Below are 19,296 nucleotides of genomic sequence, written 5' to 3'. Positions count from 1 at the left end.
CTGACATCTAATTACAAACAAAACGCAAAATACTACAGATGCTGGAAATCTGAAACAAAAACAAGATCTGACACCTAAGTAATGCCATCCAAAAGCAAAGTACCATCCTCCTCGAAAGAAGAACCTTTTATTTCTATATAAAGCAGTAGATTTGAACTTGTGTCCCTGAGGTGTGTTAACATGCTGTGCCAAACATAGTTTTATTCAGAGATGGTGTTGGCCTTTGATCGCCACAACTTGCTCCTGCTAATAACAAAGTAATTTCTTGTTGAAATCAATGAGTAGCAGATCTTGTAAATTGCATCATGCTGGTTGCGTGATGAAGGCATATTTGGCAATTTTCCAGGCAAATTGAAACATCACAAGTACTATCTAAACAAGCTTTAGAAATGAACTCTCTGTAATGCATATTTGATAAAAAAAACAAAGCAACCTCAGTGTGGTTTGACAAAGCATAAGCCCATGTTTAGTAAACAAACACTACAGAAGTTACATTCCTTTACCCTAACTAGTCCTGGGAAATGTGGTTTGTGATAATTATCACATCACACACTGCAATTTCCCAACCTTAATGCTTGGCACATTTGATCATGTTCTTTACGGTGTTTTGTAACAGTCTTTTTCAAATTCTCTTGATGGAAAAGTATGTATTGTCTTCTGCCCTTAATGCTTTGTCTGCTTCACTTCACTGAGCAAGCAATCCACATCAAGAGGACAAGCTGCCCCAGTGTAAGTTTGGACTACATTGAGGACTTGCTGAGGTTTTTTATTTCTCTGTGCATCATCGGTACTGGATCACAGGCAATTGATTAATCTGCTCGAGGACCACTGAGAATTCATATTCTAACACTTCGGCCCTCATCTTTTCCCCAATTGCATCTGCATAGTACAAGACAACAACAACTTCCGTTTATATAGCAACCTTCACGTAGGATAGTGCCTTGGAGCACTACACAATTGTAGGGTTGGACACTGAGTGAGGAAGAGGGGGGAGGGGGAGGACTGGTGTCCATAGGCAGAGAGGTAAGTCTTAAAGGGGATTTAAAGATAGACAAAGAGGGGGCAAGGAGAGGGATTGAGGCAGAGAGTTCCAGAGGTTAGGGCATATTGGTTGAAAGCACGGCCACCAATGGTAGCGCAGAGGGGTTGGGAGACACTCAGCAGGTCTATACCCATGAGTAAAGGGGGCAGGCAGTAGAACGCGGGGTATGAATAGGTCAGAGAGGTTGGTAGGTAACAGTAGAAAGACACAGTAAACAGATTGTTACTTATATACAATCAGCATATGGGAGACCAAATATGAGGAAATTATCTTTTCCAGATAAAAGTTATCTATTTTTCTGTACATTTAGTTCTGAAAGTCTATATGAGGGAGAATTTTTGGAAATTATAATGATTCATACATTTGAGCTAGTGTCTTCTCAGAGTTGAAGACTCTCAAAACACTTATACGATTTACTGTAGAGTGTAGTGATTGTATTATATAGGCAAACACAACAATCAATTTCTGCACAGCAATGTCCTACAAACGGCCATGAAGTATTCTGGTAACTGGGCTATAAAATAAAACAAAGAGAAAGCTAGACATGGCCTGCTCTTGTACATCTCAATTTGTTGTGTACAAATTCGCTGCTGCATCCGCCTGCAAAATAAGTTGCAGTAAATCTTATGAAATACTTTGAGATATCATGCTAATGTGAAAGGCAATACATCAAATGCAAGGTTCAGAAATCACTGTTTTGAGACCTCTCTTGAAACTTTTGAGTCATTGAGATATGCTTATTGGCTTTCGTCATTTACAATAATCTTTGGATTCGCTCTAATGGCTTAACACAATGAAATCTCAAAGTGCTTCACAAAGATATAGAACGTTGTGACTGTATCAGCCGACATGGCAGATGATTTGCGCACTGCAATGTCCCACAAAATTTTAAAAAAATGTTTTTGTACATCTGTGGATTTGTTGTCCAGGACACCGAAAAAAAACTATTTTTTTCAAAGAGGTTATCTTGGGTTCTTTTAATATTTGTCCAAATAGACAGAGGGAATCTTGGTTTAACATCTCATCCTAAGGATGGAACCTCCAACTATACAGTACTCCCTCAACACTAAATAGGGATACGAAGGAGTTAGTCCAGGAAAATAAATTTCAGAATTTAAAACAGCTTGAATGCTGCTGCCTACCACATGTTTTTCACCTGCACTCTCCAAGGGATTAAGGCAATAACTTGGTTAAGCTGTCTGAAAATTGATGAACATGAGGCTTTCGAACCTGTGAAGCTCAAGACAACAAACCCTCCAAAAATAGTGGGAAACATGTCATAAATTATCACTGGTGATAATCAGAGGAGTTACTGTGCCACTCCATAGTTTATAAAGTTTATAATGTTTTCAATTCAAATTTCTGAAAGCAATGATGTGTAAAGACGTTAGAGATTGTACATGAATAATAAAACAATTTTTCAAGGACCATTTGAAATAAGGTGCACCACAAAACACAAAGGATCAATAAATATAGGAATTCAACTTTTGGGTATATTAGGAATTAGAGATATCTTCTCATTTTAATTGTTCAGTTAGTTTGCTACACTGCCATTTCTGCTGCAATTGGGATTTTTTTCCAGGCTTTACTTTCCGTCTTTATCCAAAGTTGCCATCATGATTTGCAACCTCAATCCTCTGTCCATTTCCCTGTATATTCCTCAACAACATCTTAAACCGCACCATTCACGTATGATAATGTCTTAGAGCGCTGCACAGGGACAGGGCTGGACATTGAAGGAGGGGGAGGGGAAATGACTGTGGTCCCAGTCAAAGAGGTAAATTTTAAGATATGATTTAAAGATCGAGGAGTCGAAGTGGAGGGATGGATGCAAGAAAAACATCTAGAGCAATAGATTTACGTGTACTACCACCAATGTAATTTACTGCATTCGCTGCTCACAATGTGGTCTCCTCGACATTGGGGAGACGAAACGTAGATTGAGTGACCGATTTGCCAAACACCTCTGTTCTGTCCGCAAGCACAACCCTGAGCTTCCATTTCTCTTGCCATTTCAACTCTCCCTCCCACTCGCATTCTAACTTCTCCATCCACGGTCTCCTACACTGTTCGAATGAGCCACAGCGCAAGCTCGAGGAACAGCACCTCATTTGTCTGCTGGGGACCTTACAGCCCTCAGGTCTCAATATTGATTTCAACAATTTCAGAGCATAACAGCTCACATTCTCCCTCTTCTGTGACCATTACCCCATCATCTTGGTCCCAGACATAGCTTTTCTCTCCCTGATCTGCCTGTTTTGTTGCAAATTCTTTTTCCCCCACCTTCTGTTCTGCAGTATTAACACCTCTATTCTCCTACTTTGTTGAAATCCCACTCTTTAACCCATTATCCTCCGTCCTCACCTTCATTTTCTCCTTTGTCTTCTTTGCCCTGCCTCCCCCCTCTCTGTTAGCCCTTAAAAGCCTCTCCCTCCCAAAATGCCCCAATTCTGACAAAGGGTCATGGACTCAAAACGTTGACTCACTTTCCTTTCTCCATGCTGCCTGACCTGCTGAGTGTTCCCAGCGACTTCTGTTTTTGTTTTCTGTTAGGAGCAATAGTCTCAAATTCTCCTAAAACTGCCAGGTAGATGTGGCACACCCTCCAAATAAATGGGAGTCCTGTGAATTATCCCAGCATTTAACCATTTAAATCTTAGAAATATATTTGTATAGTTAGACACTGGAACAGCAAGCACAGTAATAATAGTAATAATCCTTGCATTTAATATAGTGTCTTATTATGTCGTTGAGACATCTCAAAACGCTTCACAGGATACTCTGTAAAGTAGATCCACTGTGTATTTTGTGAGCAAAATGGAGCAGCAATGTACCACAAGCAGTCATGGCGTGAATGACCAATTTTACTTTGATCATTGTTGGCTGGGAGAACCTGACTTCTCTTTTTGAATAGTGCCATGAGATCTTTAACATCTACCTGAACAGGAAGACGGGACCTCGGCTTGACACCTCTGACAATGCAACACACCCCTGCATTCATGTGTCAGGTTTTATTTGACAAGCAAAACCTATTCTTTAGTTGCAAGATAATATCCAAGTTTTCTCTGGGCCCCCAATCCAGTGCAGACACAATGGAAAGCCTGAAGATATAATCTTTGTGCTGGCATCGTCACAGATACTGACTTCACCCCACATTCAATTTGTGTTCAGTTATGAATAATGCTGTGCACTTTATCAACTCGGAACAAGGTGGAGAATACTCATTCATTTTGCATTAAACACTGACAAGATTGTAGAAAGCAAAGATTTTCCCAGTCAGACTTGGCTACATTCTGACCAAAACCTAGAAATCAATAAGACAGTGTGCTGTGCATTCGGTCACCCTTAAAACACCAATGCATTTCACATTGTGATCCTAAGGGAACACTTCATCTGATATGAATAGTCTCACCTACTTAATACTTGCACGTAATAAATGAATTTTCATCAAAATTGTACTGTGTTGCCTGCACAACATTGTGAATCAATGGTTTCATCTATTTTTGTTATTCTTCCTCCAAAAAGATTTTTTAAAAAATCTGGGCAGCAAAGAACATGAAAATAATATATGTGGACCTTAGAAGAAAAACTGAGTGACAACCAGGCTGTCCAAGAATGATTTATATTTGTGTTCAGTGAGAGATGTCAACACTGAGCAGCAATTAGTTCTGCTTCCCATTCTCTGTAGGTAGTTCATCACACGCAATGGTAGCTTTCACATGCATTAGTATTCGTATCTGGTTTACTTTGATAATACCGAAAGTAAACTCCAAGAGAGTGAAAAGGATGTAATGCTGCAAAACAATCAATTTCAATAATGTTACTGCTGTGGGTGACAGGCATTATGGAACATGTAATATGCTGTGTAAAATAAAGCAAGGAACAAATTGTCCTGTGTCTTTGAACTCCGACAGGACTGGGCAATTTTAGACATTGGCACACTTGCTCCAGGGTTTTTTTATAAAGCATTCAGTGAAGTCTTACAAAGATGTCTGCCACAGCACTGTAACCATTTACATCTTTCAAACTTGATTGCACAGTCAGACACTGGAATACGAGTACAATATGGTTGTAAAATGCTGAGATTAAAATACCTATTCTGTAGTTGCAAGAGAACTGTCCACATTTTCTTCTTGGTTCCCAAATTCAACAGAATTGCAACTGAAAACCTGAAGTTATAATCTTTGCACTGTGAAAACTGTTATTTTGCATTGCATACAATGCACAGATACTGATAATCCATCAATAGGTTTTCTTTACTGACTTGACATTGTCAATTTATTATTAATAATATATATTCTTGCAATATCAAATATCCCTGATGTAGCACCTTTCATGTCAGGAGAATGTTTCAAAGTGTTTCACAGGATTTATTGTAAAGTATAGTGACTGTATTTTATAGATGATTTTAATCATTTAGAACCATCAAAACCATAGAATTTTACAGGAGAGAAGAAGGCTATTTGACCCATTTTACGAGCAATACTTTTAGTCCCATTTATCTCCTCTTTTCCCCGAAGCTTGCTCCTTTTTAGGTATTTATCTAGATCTCTTTTGAAAGCTAATACGGATTCTGCCTCTACTTCTGCTCCCGGCAGAATATTCCATATCCCATACTCTTGTGTGTGAAAAAAAACTCTCCAATCCTCCCCATTTGCTCATTTGCCAACCAATTTAAGTTGATGCCCTCTAGTCACTGAAGAAGAGGTGTGTCTAAAACAATTGGTCTGATCTGGAAGCCAGCAAGGCCGTTTTGTGTAATTTGTGCTGCCAGCACTAATGTTGTACACTATTCCAATAGCACTTAATGATGTTGTGGTCATGGCACTATGCCATTCTAACAGCCTTTTTAAGGAAACAAACATCAAAATACATTCAACCTGAAGGACAAGAGGCCTTTAAATCATACTGTACTTTTAATTTAAAAATCTTTTGGGGGAAAAAGGCAAGTTCTGTGTGGGAGACAGAAAGAAGGGGTGGGGGCGATGTTGGCTGCTTGACGAACTGGCACTGGAACCCTCACTGGAACTGAATCAAAGAGAAAGCAGATCATTTCAGCGTTACTGCCCACTGGCACTCAATTCCTAAATAAACACATTGAATTGAGTGCAAATCTGCACAATGCAAAGGTTGCAAACACCAAATTTGCAATTGAACACATGCAGGGATCTTTAGCAACCAGATACCCTCAATGTTCTGAGTCCCAAAAATAAAATTTACATTTATAAAGCGCCTTCCACATTGGGAGGATGTTTCAAAGTGTTTCACACAGCTGGCTGAGCACCATCTCCTTTTCCTACGTGCAACCAGATTGAATTTACTCTGATTTCCAAACTAACTTATTTTGCATTAATTTGAAATACGAAATACAGTCACTACATTTTACAGATTATCCCGTTAAGCGATTTGAGACATCCACCCAACATGAAAGCCGTGATTTTAAATGCAAAGATTATATTGTATATATAAATATATATAATACGTATACGTGGAGTCCTTTAGCTCAGCGGTTAGAGCACTCGCGTTGCAAGTGAGAGACCTGAGTTCAATTCCAGGCAGGGCAAAACCTTGGGCAAGTTTCCTTACTCCACACGCCTAATAATAATCCCTCCAAAACTAAAAACAATAATAAATTGGTCATTTTCAATCTACGACTGTTTGTGGGACATTGCTGTGCGCAATTGGCTGCCGCGTTCGCCCACAAATATACAGTCAATTCACTTTGCAGTGTGTTCTGTGAAGCGCTTTGGGACGTCCTCCCGACGTGAAAAGCGCTATATCAAATGCAAGGATTATTATTATTATATACATGTATGGGGACTAATTCCCCTCTTACACACATGTAGAGGAATGTCACGTTCTGATGGTTCTGATGGGCCGGTTAACATCTCTGATGTTACAAAAACTGGCAGCTATTTGAACAGTAACATCAGCAAGTAATGAAACTGCCTAAACACCAAATCAGAAACTTCTAATGATACATGGCATTCAATGCAGCTTAATTTCACATCATATTTCATTCATATGTAAGCTGCACTCGGATACAAATCAAAGCCCTGAGGCAGCAGTGAAATGCATTGTATTCTTTTAAAGTAGTAATATACTGTTGAATAGTGCAATAATAATGAGGTTTTCAGTCTCCACTTAGGATGGCATTCTATCACCTTGTCAAGCAGATATATAATGAGAAAAATACAGCAACTTCATACAGAAAATCTAGATCCAGTGTTTATCTAGAATCTACCTCTGTCTCTTCATCATTTTAGTTTGATGTGGATGGACTGCATGTCAAGACAGCAAAATTGACCGACCAAAAAGGGCAGATCAAACTTGCTTTAATTTCGAAATTAACATATTTTGGATTAACTTAAATATGCATCATAATGATACTTGCATTTGATATAGTGTCTTATCACATCTGCGAGACATCTCAAAGCGCTTCAAAGAATATATACTGTGATGTGAATTGACTGTATATTTAACACCGAAACGTGGCAGTCAATCGCACATAGCAGTCATGGATTTAGTAACCAAATGTTTTTTTATATAACGCTATTGAGTGACCAAATTATTATTATTATTCATTTTTGAAAGGATTATTACCCTGGAAAAGTGATCTGCCGACTAACAACCGGGCTCCTACTTACTGCGGGGTAAACAGAAGCGTGTTGAGTAAGGAAACTTGCCCAACATTTCATCCTGACCAAGAATCGAACCCAGGTCCTCTCACTTGCGAGGCGAGTGCTCTACCCACTAAGCTACAGGAATCCAACAGCATACGCTGTTATTGACTCATTCCATAAAGGAAATAATGATAATCTTCTAGGTTAGGTAGGCTACCTGGTAGATTAATCATCATTTCAATGGGCAATTGCCCAGAATCTCAATTTATCTCTTTTTGACGGATCGCTGTGCAAATAAGGCAGCTGCATCAGGATAGAACCTCTGCAAGCCAGAATGCGATAGCACCCTCCTCATTAGCATTTTGCTTTCAAAAGAGAATGCTAAACATGGAATCTAAAAAGGAAATAACACAAATTTAGGTCACAGCTGCTCTTTCTGGTGAGGTCTAGTCTCAGTGTGTCACACAGAGAATGTGAACAGCTTACCTGTGCTTCTGAGTGTTTGCAGACCTGATGTGAAACAAGCTTAAATTCTTATACAAACACTGGTGCATAGGCTGCAAATACTGCAGTGGAAATCACAGAATTCCTCTGCCAACAAGCACTCCTCCACTCTGGGGCTGAAGTTGAAACTAATTCTAATTGGGTTCCTCATTTTTCTGCTCACATACTGAACTGGGTTTAAAATCTAATTAGAACTTATTAACATATATAGCACTGACAGAATACGCAATGCTCAAATATATGGGTAGTCTTTGTAATATAATAATAATCCTTGCATTTGATATAGTGCTTTTCACGTCTTCTCGACGTCTCAAAGCGCTTCACAGAATAGACTGTAAAGTGAACTGACTGTATATTTGTGGGCGAAACACGGCAGCCAATTGCACACAGCAGTATCCCACAAACAGTGATGCATTAAAAATGACTAATTTATTATTGTTTTGGAGGGATTATTATTAGGCGTGTGGAGTAAGGAAACTTGCCCAAGGTTTCGCCCTGCCTGGAATTGAACCCAGGTGTCTCGCTTGCAAGGCAAGTGCTTTAACCACTGAGCTACAGGACTCCTAATATGTGCTCTACACATTTACAATGCTGTAAGACTGAGTGCTGGTCTACTCGAGGATGCTTTGCAGTAGCTATTAGGTGGTTGGAATGAAATAGCTTGAGATGACTGGAGTCAGTGAGACATCTTGAAGTTTACAGCGTGCAATTGGAGTGGCAGATGATTTGCTGATTGCTGGAAAGTTTACCAACCTTTTATGGCGAAATGCATTTCAATCCTCTGCTTCTTGGTGTCTGAGGTTATAATGGGAATTTCCCATTCTGAGTTTACGCTATAAAGTTTAACCATGGCTGAACAATCTCCTAGAATTTGCTGTGCTTGTGTTCTGAAAACAGAAACTCAAGTGCATCTGATTGCAGAAAGTAGCATGTGACTGAAGATACTTAACTGATTACTGCCATATCTCACTTGACGTATAAACAATGACTGCTATGGAAAACTCATTTTCAAACAGAAAAGCGTTAATTTTTACAACATCAAACAGACTCACAGTGCAGAGGACATATGATCACAGCTTTCTGCAGTAAACCCCAGAAGTCATCTCTGAAAGCTTCGATCTTTGTGGTAAATCTTTTCTCTTTGTCACACAACCCATCAAGGAATCAAGAAAGTGGGCTAGCACTACAATGTCCTACAAAACAGTCATGAAGTGAATGATCAATTTTACTTGGGGGATTGTTGGTCAGAACACCATGAGAAACTCTCTTCTCTTTTTGAGCAGCTCTATGGTATCTTTAACATCCACCTGAACAGGCAGACAGGAATCAAGGAAGGATTCTGGTTGAACGTCTCATCCGAAGAACCGTACCTCTGGCAAAGCGGCACTCCCCTGGCACTGCACTGAAATGTCAGCCTAGACTCTGAGCACAAAGTCTCGACATCAGACTTAAACCCATATCCTTCTGACTCCGAGGTGTGGACACTACCAACTGAGCCAGGCTGACACATAACATCAGTTAATATTCTCAAGGGAAGACAGGAGAGTTGATATTCTGGAAGAATGAGATCAGATGAGCCAGAAGACCTCTCTTGTGATAAAGATTGCTTAGCTGTTTCATTGCAGTTGTTTAAATTTCAATAGTTAAAATTAGCACATTGTTAATAAATGCAAATCAGAGTTAATAAAAACATTGCTCTGTGGGTGTGATCACCCCAACCCCCTGACTTTGTAAAAATGGTTGAGGCCACACCCACCCGCGGCAACTATTGCCATACATATATAGTGCCTTTCAATTTGAGTCAATGTCTTGAAAAACTTAACATGTATGACAGGGTGCATCAAGTGGAGAGTATTAAGGCTGCTGACTAAAACACAGTCGAAAAGATACTTTTTTGCAGGTTTGGAAGGAAAGTTTCGGAAAGCAGGGGCACAGTGGCTGAAGGACCAGTCACCACTGGTGGTAAGAAATAATGAAGAATGAGCAATGGACCAGAATCAGACTCATGGAGAGTACAGTCAGGAGGAAATTGTATAGAAAAAGAAAATTAAAGTATTTGAAGATCAAATCAAGGATAGAGTATTGGACATTGTTGAGGATGTAATGTGGAGTCCTGTAGCTCAGTGGTTAGAGCACTCGCCTCTCAAGCGAGAGACCTGGGTTCGATTCCCGGCAGGGTGAAACCTTGGGCAAGTTTTTCCTTACTCCACATGCCTAATAATAATTGTCCCTAAGGCTTTGGCCTCAAACACAGAAATCAAACTTCTACAAATGGAATGTTCTGCAGTCTGCAAATTCACTTAAACGTTCTGGCCTAATCCACAATCGTCAGTAGAGCCTCAGTTTGGCTGCTCCACTGTGATTATTTTGTCTATGTGCATCACTCTGGAGTTTTACTCTTTAACAAGAAAATAAACTAATAATAAATTGTTCACTTCAATCCACGACTGTTTGTGGGACACTGCTGTATGCAATTTGGCTGCCGCATTTCACCCACAAATATACAGTCAATTCATTTTACAGTATATTCTATGAAGCACTTTGAGACATATAGAATACATGAAAAGCGCTGTTTCAAAAGCAAGGATTATTATTATTATGTGCGTAATGCGTTTTTCATTGAGAGGAATAAAGTGGGAGAGAACTGAGTACTAGGGTTGTCCCTACTTGTTGAGGAATTTTTAAAAAAAAGAGGATAAACAACCTAAAGCTTCATATTTGATTTAGACCCTTATCATGTCATCAAAACATCACAGGGTTTTTATTGTGAAGTGTAGTGACTGTGTTTTATATGCGAGCGAGTGGACCACCAACAACCAGTAAGTGAATGACCAATTTTATCTAGAGGATTGTTTGCCAGGACAATGGGGGAAAACTCCCTTATCTTTTTAAACTGGTCCTATGGGATCTTTAACATCCACTTGAACAGGCATACATGACCTTGATTTAATGCTTCATCCAAAGGGCACCACTTTTAACAATAGGGTGCTCCCCAACAATGTATTGGAGTGTCAACCAGATGATGAGCTCAAATCATAATACAAATCAAGACATAAACTTTTGTGGGAAGAGTGCTAGCAACTAAGCCAGGCTGACCGAGATAAAATGATTTGAGAGAAAAAACCTTGGTCTCAGCCCTCCATCAAAGGCTTTGTGAATGTCCAAGCGAATGAAAATGAATCACCAATGTGTTAAAGAGTAAAACTCCAGAGTGATGCACATAGACAAAATAATCACAGTGGAGCAGCCAAACTGAGGCTCTACTGAGGATTGTGGATTAGGCCAGAACGTTTAAGTGAATTTGCAGACTGCAGAACATTCCATTTGTAGAAGTTTGATTTCTGTGTTTGAGGCCAAAGCCTTAGGGACACCATTATTATTGCCTTTTTCCCCTTACATTTTTCCTATAAATCAGAACAAGTCAATCCTGTGCTTTTCAACAAGACATCTGCAGTTGTTGCTGTAAGGAAATCAGGCTGTATGGCCATATACATTTGGAAAGGTGGCCTTTAAGCTTTCTATTATAGCTCAGTGAAATCCCACAAGGCCTACTGCAAACAGTATTTCTGAAAAGATTCATGTTGTACATGCTTTGCAGGGTGGATTTGCAAAACAAAAAAAATCACCCATTTTACAAACCTTTCTTTGTACACTGAAAAAGGGCAGTTAAAATTGCCTCCATGTTTCTCAGTAATTTTGGTTACCTTACTTTCAGCAACTGACACAATAAAATAGTGTTGATGAATATGGTCAGTATCCTATCTTAGATTTCATTTAAAATGACTAAGAATGTTGTAAATGTTGGGTACGTTTCTAAGTCCAAAGCAATTTTGCTGACAAGAAGCCCATTTTATACTTCCTTCTGCACCTCTCACCAGACTGGATTGCAAAAAGAACAACTAACAGATAATACAATAAAATATAAAGTTATATTGTGCCTTTCACATTGGGAAGACGTCTCCCAAGTGGTTTACATAGCTGGCTAGGCATCAGAGTCAGGGAATGATGAAAGTGGTAAGTCTTGAGACAGGCTCAGAAAGTTGGGAGGGGTTCTGTTGGAGGGACTCCGGAATGGAATTCCAGAGAGGGGGAACTGCAATTATAAAGTATTTCATGAACATTGAGGAATGTAAGGGTTGATAAGCAAAAATTCTGCCTGTGATGTAATGCCTTCTGTGATTGGAACAAATGAACGTGATCTGAGCGTAATTACTGTTTAAGTGCTCTGAGATGAAGAATGCTGCACATAAGCAAACTTTTATAGTGACTATTTTTGTAGGGAGGTGCAACAGGAATTCACAAACAGTCATGAGGTGAATAACAACAACAACAAGATTGCATTTATAGAGCGCCTTTCACGTCGGGAGAACGTCCCAAGGCGCTGGACAGTTGGGTCGGACCCGAGCAGGGGTGAAATGGTCAGGAGGAGGGAAGGGAGGGAGCGAGTAGAGAATAATGAGGTTCATGTGGAGGATTGTTGACCAGGTTGGTGGGGGTTAAGGGGTAAATGGTTTTTTATTAGATAACAGTGAAATTACCATTTAGCGTTTCAAAAATCTCCATGACTTTTTATATTTTACAGAGAATGTCAGCCTAGACTATATGAGTTCCAAATCCCAACAATGGGCTAAAACCCACAACCTTTCTACTCAGGTGAGGGTTCTACCAACTGAGCAAGGCTGTCATACAGCATGGTGAACATAGAGTAATGTAGGCCACATCTGAATAATTGAGATATGTGAAAAGGAAGAATATACTCAAAGCTAACCTATGGATTTCTGGGAGAATCTATGCGGAACTTCCTCACTCCCACCTCAAGAGATGGAGTGGTTAAAGTGATGTCCAAGATAGCCAAATGGAATGGACATTCCTTGTTCTACATTTTCTGCACCACTTCAATATAAGAGCGTGTCTCAGCTCCAATAAAATATTTGTTGTTGTTTCTGACAGACTTGCATCTTTGTCATAAACGTAAGCATTGCTGCAGCCATAATTCAGCATTTGTCTTCCGTACAAATTCTTTGGACAGAATGGAGTTGGCAAAGTGCTTCGCATGCTTCAGCACTCATTGCTTTACCAATAAAATTAATTTCTCCCAATCTTTCTTATCAGCAAGGTCAATATCCTGAGGCATGTGCCCTTGTTATCGTCAATTCTGTTGCTTTATGACTTGATACAATAGAACCCCAATAGACGGTGGCAGTTGAGGTCCATAGAATCTCAACCAATCTTATAATGGGGTGTGATCAAGGGAAGCTGACGTCAGTGCCTCCTCATCACCATCATGTCACTCATTACATGGCAGAAAATGTAAGGATTATTGTTATTATTACTTGACTGGTAATGCCACAGCGCACATATGTAGAAAGCTGGCTGGCTTCACTGGTATGCATCAAGCTTGAAATTGTGTCATCACACTTCAAATCCTGTTGTTGCTGAAGCACGACAATCAGATTTCAAGCGTGATCTGAAGTGCAACAACGGACGGATGCCATGATGTCAAATGTTGGATTTTTTGGTAAGAAAACACTATAAGTGTGTTTTAACCAAACCAGCATTCTATTGAGGTGCTTTATTGCGGGGGTTCTATTGTATGCACCAGCTGCAAACACACCAAGGAACTAATCTGGAAATTCCAAAATATTACCTTAGATTTTGGATTTTTTTTCCCTTCTCTGTTGTGTATTAAGGAAAAACATTATCATATTAAGAAGTGAAGGGAGTTTCTCCCAGTGTTCTGGTTAACAAATTCGCCCCAAAAATTGCTCATTCATTTCACACTGACTGTGTGACTGCTATGTGTAATTGGTTGCACATTTGCCTATAAATACACAGCCACTACACTTTACAGTACATACACAATTCCTTCTGGCATGAAAGGGACCATAACATTTGCAATGATTATTAAGCAATCCTCCAAATTGATCATTCACCAAATGACTATGATTCCCTGCTCAGTTTGCCTCCAAAAACAGCCACTACATTTGACTGTAATTCCTTATGGTGCATATTTAAACAGATCCAACTTGATAAGGCACTATAAATATTCTAATTTTATTTGGGGGCCAATAAAAGTTCAAAAATAAACACATGCCATTGATTTAATTATGAATGTGTGTCACGAGGTATAATACTGATCAATCTATGGATTGCTAAATTTAAAAGTGTTGGTCGCTTTTATTTTTGAATTGAGTGGCATAGTTGGATAAACCCACACAAATGACTCATGCACACACCTCGCGCTGGCTTGTTTACAGATTTTAACTCTTGCTCCCTCTACAGCTTATTGGGCTTCTCTCCAGTTGGAAACAAGAACTACAAATCCATGAACTGTGCTGGGAAGATACATATCGTAGAGTCCTGTAGCTCAGTGGTTAGAGCACTCGCTTTGTAAGCGAGAGACCTGGGTGATACCCGGCAGGGCGAAACGTTGGGCAAGTTTGCTTACTCCGCACGCCTCTGTTCGCCTAGCAGTAAGTAGGAACCTGGTCATTAGTCGATTGGCGGATCGACTTTACTGTGATAATAATAAACCCTTAAAAAAATAACTTGGTCACTTAATCCATGATTGTTTGTGGGAAACTGCTGTGCGCAATTGGCTGTCACGATTCGCCCACAAAACATACAGTCAACTCACTTTACAGTATATTCTGTGAAGTGCTTTGAGATGCCTCGAAGACATGATAAGGCACTATATCAAATGCAAGAATTATTATTATTATACCCAGCAAAGGAGAATGAAGAGGGGCAACTGGAAAGATTGTCTAATTTCACTAGGATTTAATCTGTTTTAAATTTTGTATATTGAATCTAAACGAATTAAGTTACTCGGCAAAAATAAAAAATACATTGAGAAAATGATTTTTGCTGATCAAACATTGTTCACCCTCAGAAAAGCTGCTGGAGGAATAACGGGGGAGGGGGGGGTTCTCACAAGATTGCAAGACAAAGATGCCTTTCAACTCATTTGATCTCCTCCTTCCAGAATGCCTACGCTACAGGCTTCCCGTTGCAGCTTCGAGCTGTTTCTGAAATGTGCCCAGCATCCTCAGCATCATCCTGCTTAGCGTTTTAAGTAAAATTTACTACCTGGCAGTGGGTCACTGACCCATGCGGAATTAATTCTGGTCTGTGCTGACTTACCAGATCTCAGCCAAGGCTAAAGTGCTCCAATTGACCTCACTGCCGTAAGCTAGTCAGAGAAAAATCAGGCAAGGTTTCCTGCACCTGCTCCAAAATGTGGATGCATGGATTTCGGGTACAAAGTGCCCCTTGGTCAAAAAGCATCCTGATGCTGACTGTCTGTCTCTCTCGACTCTCTTCCCCCTCCTCGCTCCCTCCCTTCCCTCCCCTCACCCTGACCATTTCCCCCCTCCTCGCTCCCTCCCTTCCCTCCCCTCACCCTGACCATTTCCCCCCTGCTCGGGTCATGACCCAACTGTGCAGCGCCTTGGGACGTCCTCCTGACGTGAAAGGCGCTTTATAAATGGAATCTTGTTGTTGTTGTCTGGGCTCCGTGTCTAGACTTACAAATTGCTACATGGACGGTATAATGGAGGGCATTGATGGAACCATATCCAACCTGAATAAACAACTTTGGAAGAAGAAATTCGAAGTGGGTGAAAAAATAAATGAAATTGCCTGATAAAATTCACTGACCAGGTTCTTACGTTGAGAATGGCCATTTTGATGAGGTGGGATCAATGTAACTGGTGAATTCAGTCGATTATCAAAAGGCTTGAGATTGGAAGGTTTTAATCTGGCTCGTTCACTAAACCTTTCATCTTCTGAAGTTGATAATAAAATCTTCCTTATGGGTAGGATAAGTGGAGTTGCCCTGGGGTTGAATTTCCTCAAAGGAGACAGACTTTATGAAGTTACAGTATTAAAAAGAGTAAGTAACCTTTGAGGTAGCTGGCACAGTGGTCAGGTCTGCATTAAATATGTAGAAAGACCCGTGTGGCTCAATCACTTGGAAGTGTAGGCATGTCCCCAACTCTGTGAGCACTCACAGCGAAAACATGGGGAGGAAAAATAAACATAACCAAAGCTATGAAGTTACAGTATTAAAAAGAGTAAGTAACCTTTGAGGTAGCAGGCACTTTTGACTGTCATTGGGATTTTACACAAGAAAATAATAAAGTCGGTCATTCACTTCATGGTTTGTTGCTGTACACAAATTGATTGCCACATTTGTCATCGAAATACATTCACTACACTTTACAATGAATCCTCTGAGGTGCTTTTGAGTCTTCCTCTGATGTGAAAGGCACTATACCTTAAGGATTATTATTATTATTATAATCATTTGTGGGCGTTTCACCCACAAATTATATGTCAATTCACTCTACAATATAGTCTGCAAAGCGCTTTGAGACGTCTCAAAGATGTACTATATCAAATGCAAGGATTATTATTATTAAGTCTTTCACCAACCTATTTTGTAACATTTTCCAAACATTTTCCAGTGTTTGATGCTCCTTTGAAAAGCAGTCCCAAGTCCTAGAACACAGAGGCAGTAGCTGGCTAGCAGCTCTGTATAATTATGCATTTCTGTACCATCCCCTGGATTCCCTTTATTTGCGGTGCGATCTCTTGAAAACAGTGCCTCTGAATATTGTGTACATCTATGTAAAACTGATCCATAGATCAGAGGCACAATATGCTCAAATGCAGGCTGCTTTCTTTCCTTTCATTAAAAAGATCTGTTTTAAGTTGATTGTTTACCTAATTAATGTAATGATCTCTTTATTTATTATTGTTCAATGTACCGAGTAACTACAGTAAGACTCTTCTTCCCATAAACAGTGTTGAAATAAGCATCTACACAGCTCCACAGTGCCCCCAGACATAGAACAGCAAGTCCACTGAAACATCATTATTTCAAATGTACAGGTTTGTAATAATGCACACTCAGTTAGTTTATTTTTCCTTCTTTTCGCAATGAGTCATTTGACTCCTCCCAATCCTTGCCTTTCTTATGTAAAATTCCAGTGATATTCACAGCAATTTCTAAGCACTAGCCTCAAAGGCTACTCTGTACACCCCCCACCGTGTGCTGCATCAACATGCGCACTGGGGTCCAAGGCAACTTTCCTCCTCAGCCTTAAGGTCACAGACATAAAATAGAAGGTTGGACAGAATTTTAGAAACAGCTTAAATTTGGAATTAGTTTTCTGAAGTTTTCAAAAAAATAACTGTGGTAAACCGGCTTCCGAATCAAGACTGAATTTAAGTGCCTTCCCAAATTTTGCACAATATTACATTTTAAGATCAAAGTCATGAGTTTTAACCCATGAGAAATTTCAGGCCTTCGGTCTCCCCCTACTTTTACCTCCACAACTCAGCCACTGCTCTCACAGGTGCGACACCAGCACTCTTGAAACACTTGGCTGAATGGATCATTTCAACTGTGCTGTGATGCGTGGCATCATCAAAGCAAAGTGCCTGGTGGAATGGGCAGGTATAATTTCTCATGGAAGCAAAACAGCTACAAGAAGCTTCCATTTAATCGCAATTACCATTTTCCTTTTGAATCTTTACAGCTTGGCTAAGTCACTCAAAGCAGGAGAGGAAGAGAGAGGTAAGTACTTCATCAGCGCAGGCACTCGAGCTTTGAGATGCTAAACAGGAGCGGATTAGGAGGGGACACACATTCCTTTCATGGGGTGGGAAGCCAGGGAGAATGACACCTTGTGCTCACTGGCTTTCTTTTGTTTTTACAAAGCATTTGTTGCCATCCAGTTTACCCACCGACCCCCCTTAACACACCAGCCAGTTAATTGAGTGACAAGCTTTTCAAAGGAGCTTAAAACCTTCAGCTATGAGTGAAAAAGAATCAGGATTCTACACCAATACCTTCCTCTGTGAGGTGTACCCAGGATTGGGTGGGGGGTGATTGCATTGCTTACTGAATGACCACTTGTGCCTCTACAGTTGCAAAGCAACAAGCACACAGGACCATTAAAAAGTCCTTCACTCACTCACCAACTCTCTAACAAGGCAAACCTTGTCTAATCATACAGTCTTAATTGGGAAAACGGGGATGGGGAAGGCTTAGTTCACAACAACAGCAAAGCTAGCTCTTTATTTACTAACCAATGGGTTGTTAATAAACATTCTCCTCCTGACTTCCAAAGCTTTCCTTTTGTACATCAACTGAAGTGCAAAAATACACATGCAATTATTTAACAGGAGGAAAGAAAGCTCATCCCAAAAATGTCAAAGCACAAATGTCTGTGCGTTCTGTTCAGGCCATGTTAAAGGTTGAGTGCAAAGCGAGGGACTGGGATTAAAACCTGTCAGCAGCTGAGGAGATAACAGCAACATGACTGAACACAAAAGATGAGGAATTCTGCTGGTTCCTCACTGGACACTCAGAGGTATCAGCATAACCTGGAGAACAGACTCCCTGTGCTACAGTCCTGGCACAATTACCTTCCCCTCTTTATATTTCAACAGAACAGTGTAACTTTTCCCTGCAGCTCGTCCTAGAACGACATGAAGGAGGAGGCAATACATCTGAGTCATTGATACTGAATCCATGTCAGGAAAGATACGTGACTGAAACATGGGATGTTTATTCGAGCAACAACAGCTATTAGCTGAGGATGCCAACGATGCTCAGGGTTGCCCTGGCCTGTGACTTTACCCCGTGCCCTGGTTTACAACTGGCAGAACGACATTACAGTGCATGCAAGTCACAGGACATCCCCAAAGGTGATGTTAAAATAGAAAACAACCTGCCCCAGATCGCTCAGGTGCGAAAGAGAAACAGAAAAACAATGTTTTCGCTCTTTCAGATGCTGTCTGGGCAACACTGTGGTGCATCTCAGATTTCTGGCATTCACAGCTTTTTGCTTTTAATTGCTTTTATTATTATTATTATTATTGTAATGATTATTTAATTCCCAATGAAAGAAGGGCAGTTGGTTGTTTACCACTTGCTTCAGGCTGGCAGGGTGGGAACTTGGAAACTAAGTTAAAATGCACTGAATTGTACATTTTTTTTAAAAAAAATCATACGTTTGAGATGAAGCCACCCAGTATCACATCAAAAAACTTTCCAACTCCTGATCTGTGCAGAGGCCATGTTACACAATCCCAGCATTGCGATCTTAAAAGATG

General features: G+C 40.1%; 1 protein-coding gene and 1 non-coding gene across 2 annotated transcripts in view; one reads left to right on the top strand and one right to left on the bottom strand.

The window, feature by feature from the left end:
* LOC103184642 (teneurin-4) overlaps positions 1–19,296 on the bottom strand; it is a 359,161-nt gene that overhangs the window by 339,288 nt on the left and 577 nt on the right.
* Positions 10,279–10,350, top strand: trnae-cuc. Its single transcript has one exon. It is a non-coding gene; the product is annotated as a tRNA-Glu (tRNA).

Source organism: Callorhinchus milii, unplaced genomic scaffold (genome assembly GCF_018977255.1).
Source record: "Callorhinchus milii isolate IMCB2004 unplaced genomic scaffold, IMCB_Cmil_1.0 Scaffold4, whole genome shotgun sequence".
Taxonomy (NCBI): Eukaryota; Metazoa; Chordata; class Chondrichthyes; order Chimaeriformes; family Callorhinchidae; genus Callorhinchus; species Callorhinchus milii.
This window is presented reverse-complemented; position numbering and strand designations above follow the sequence as displayed.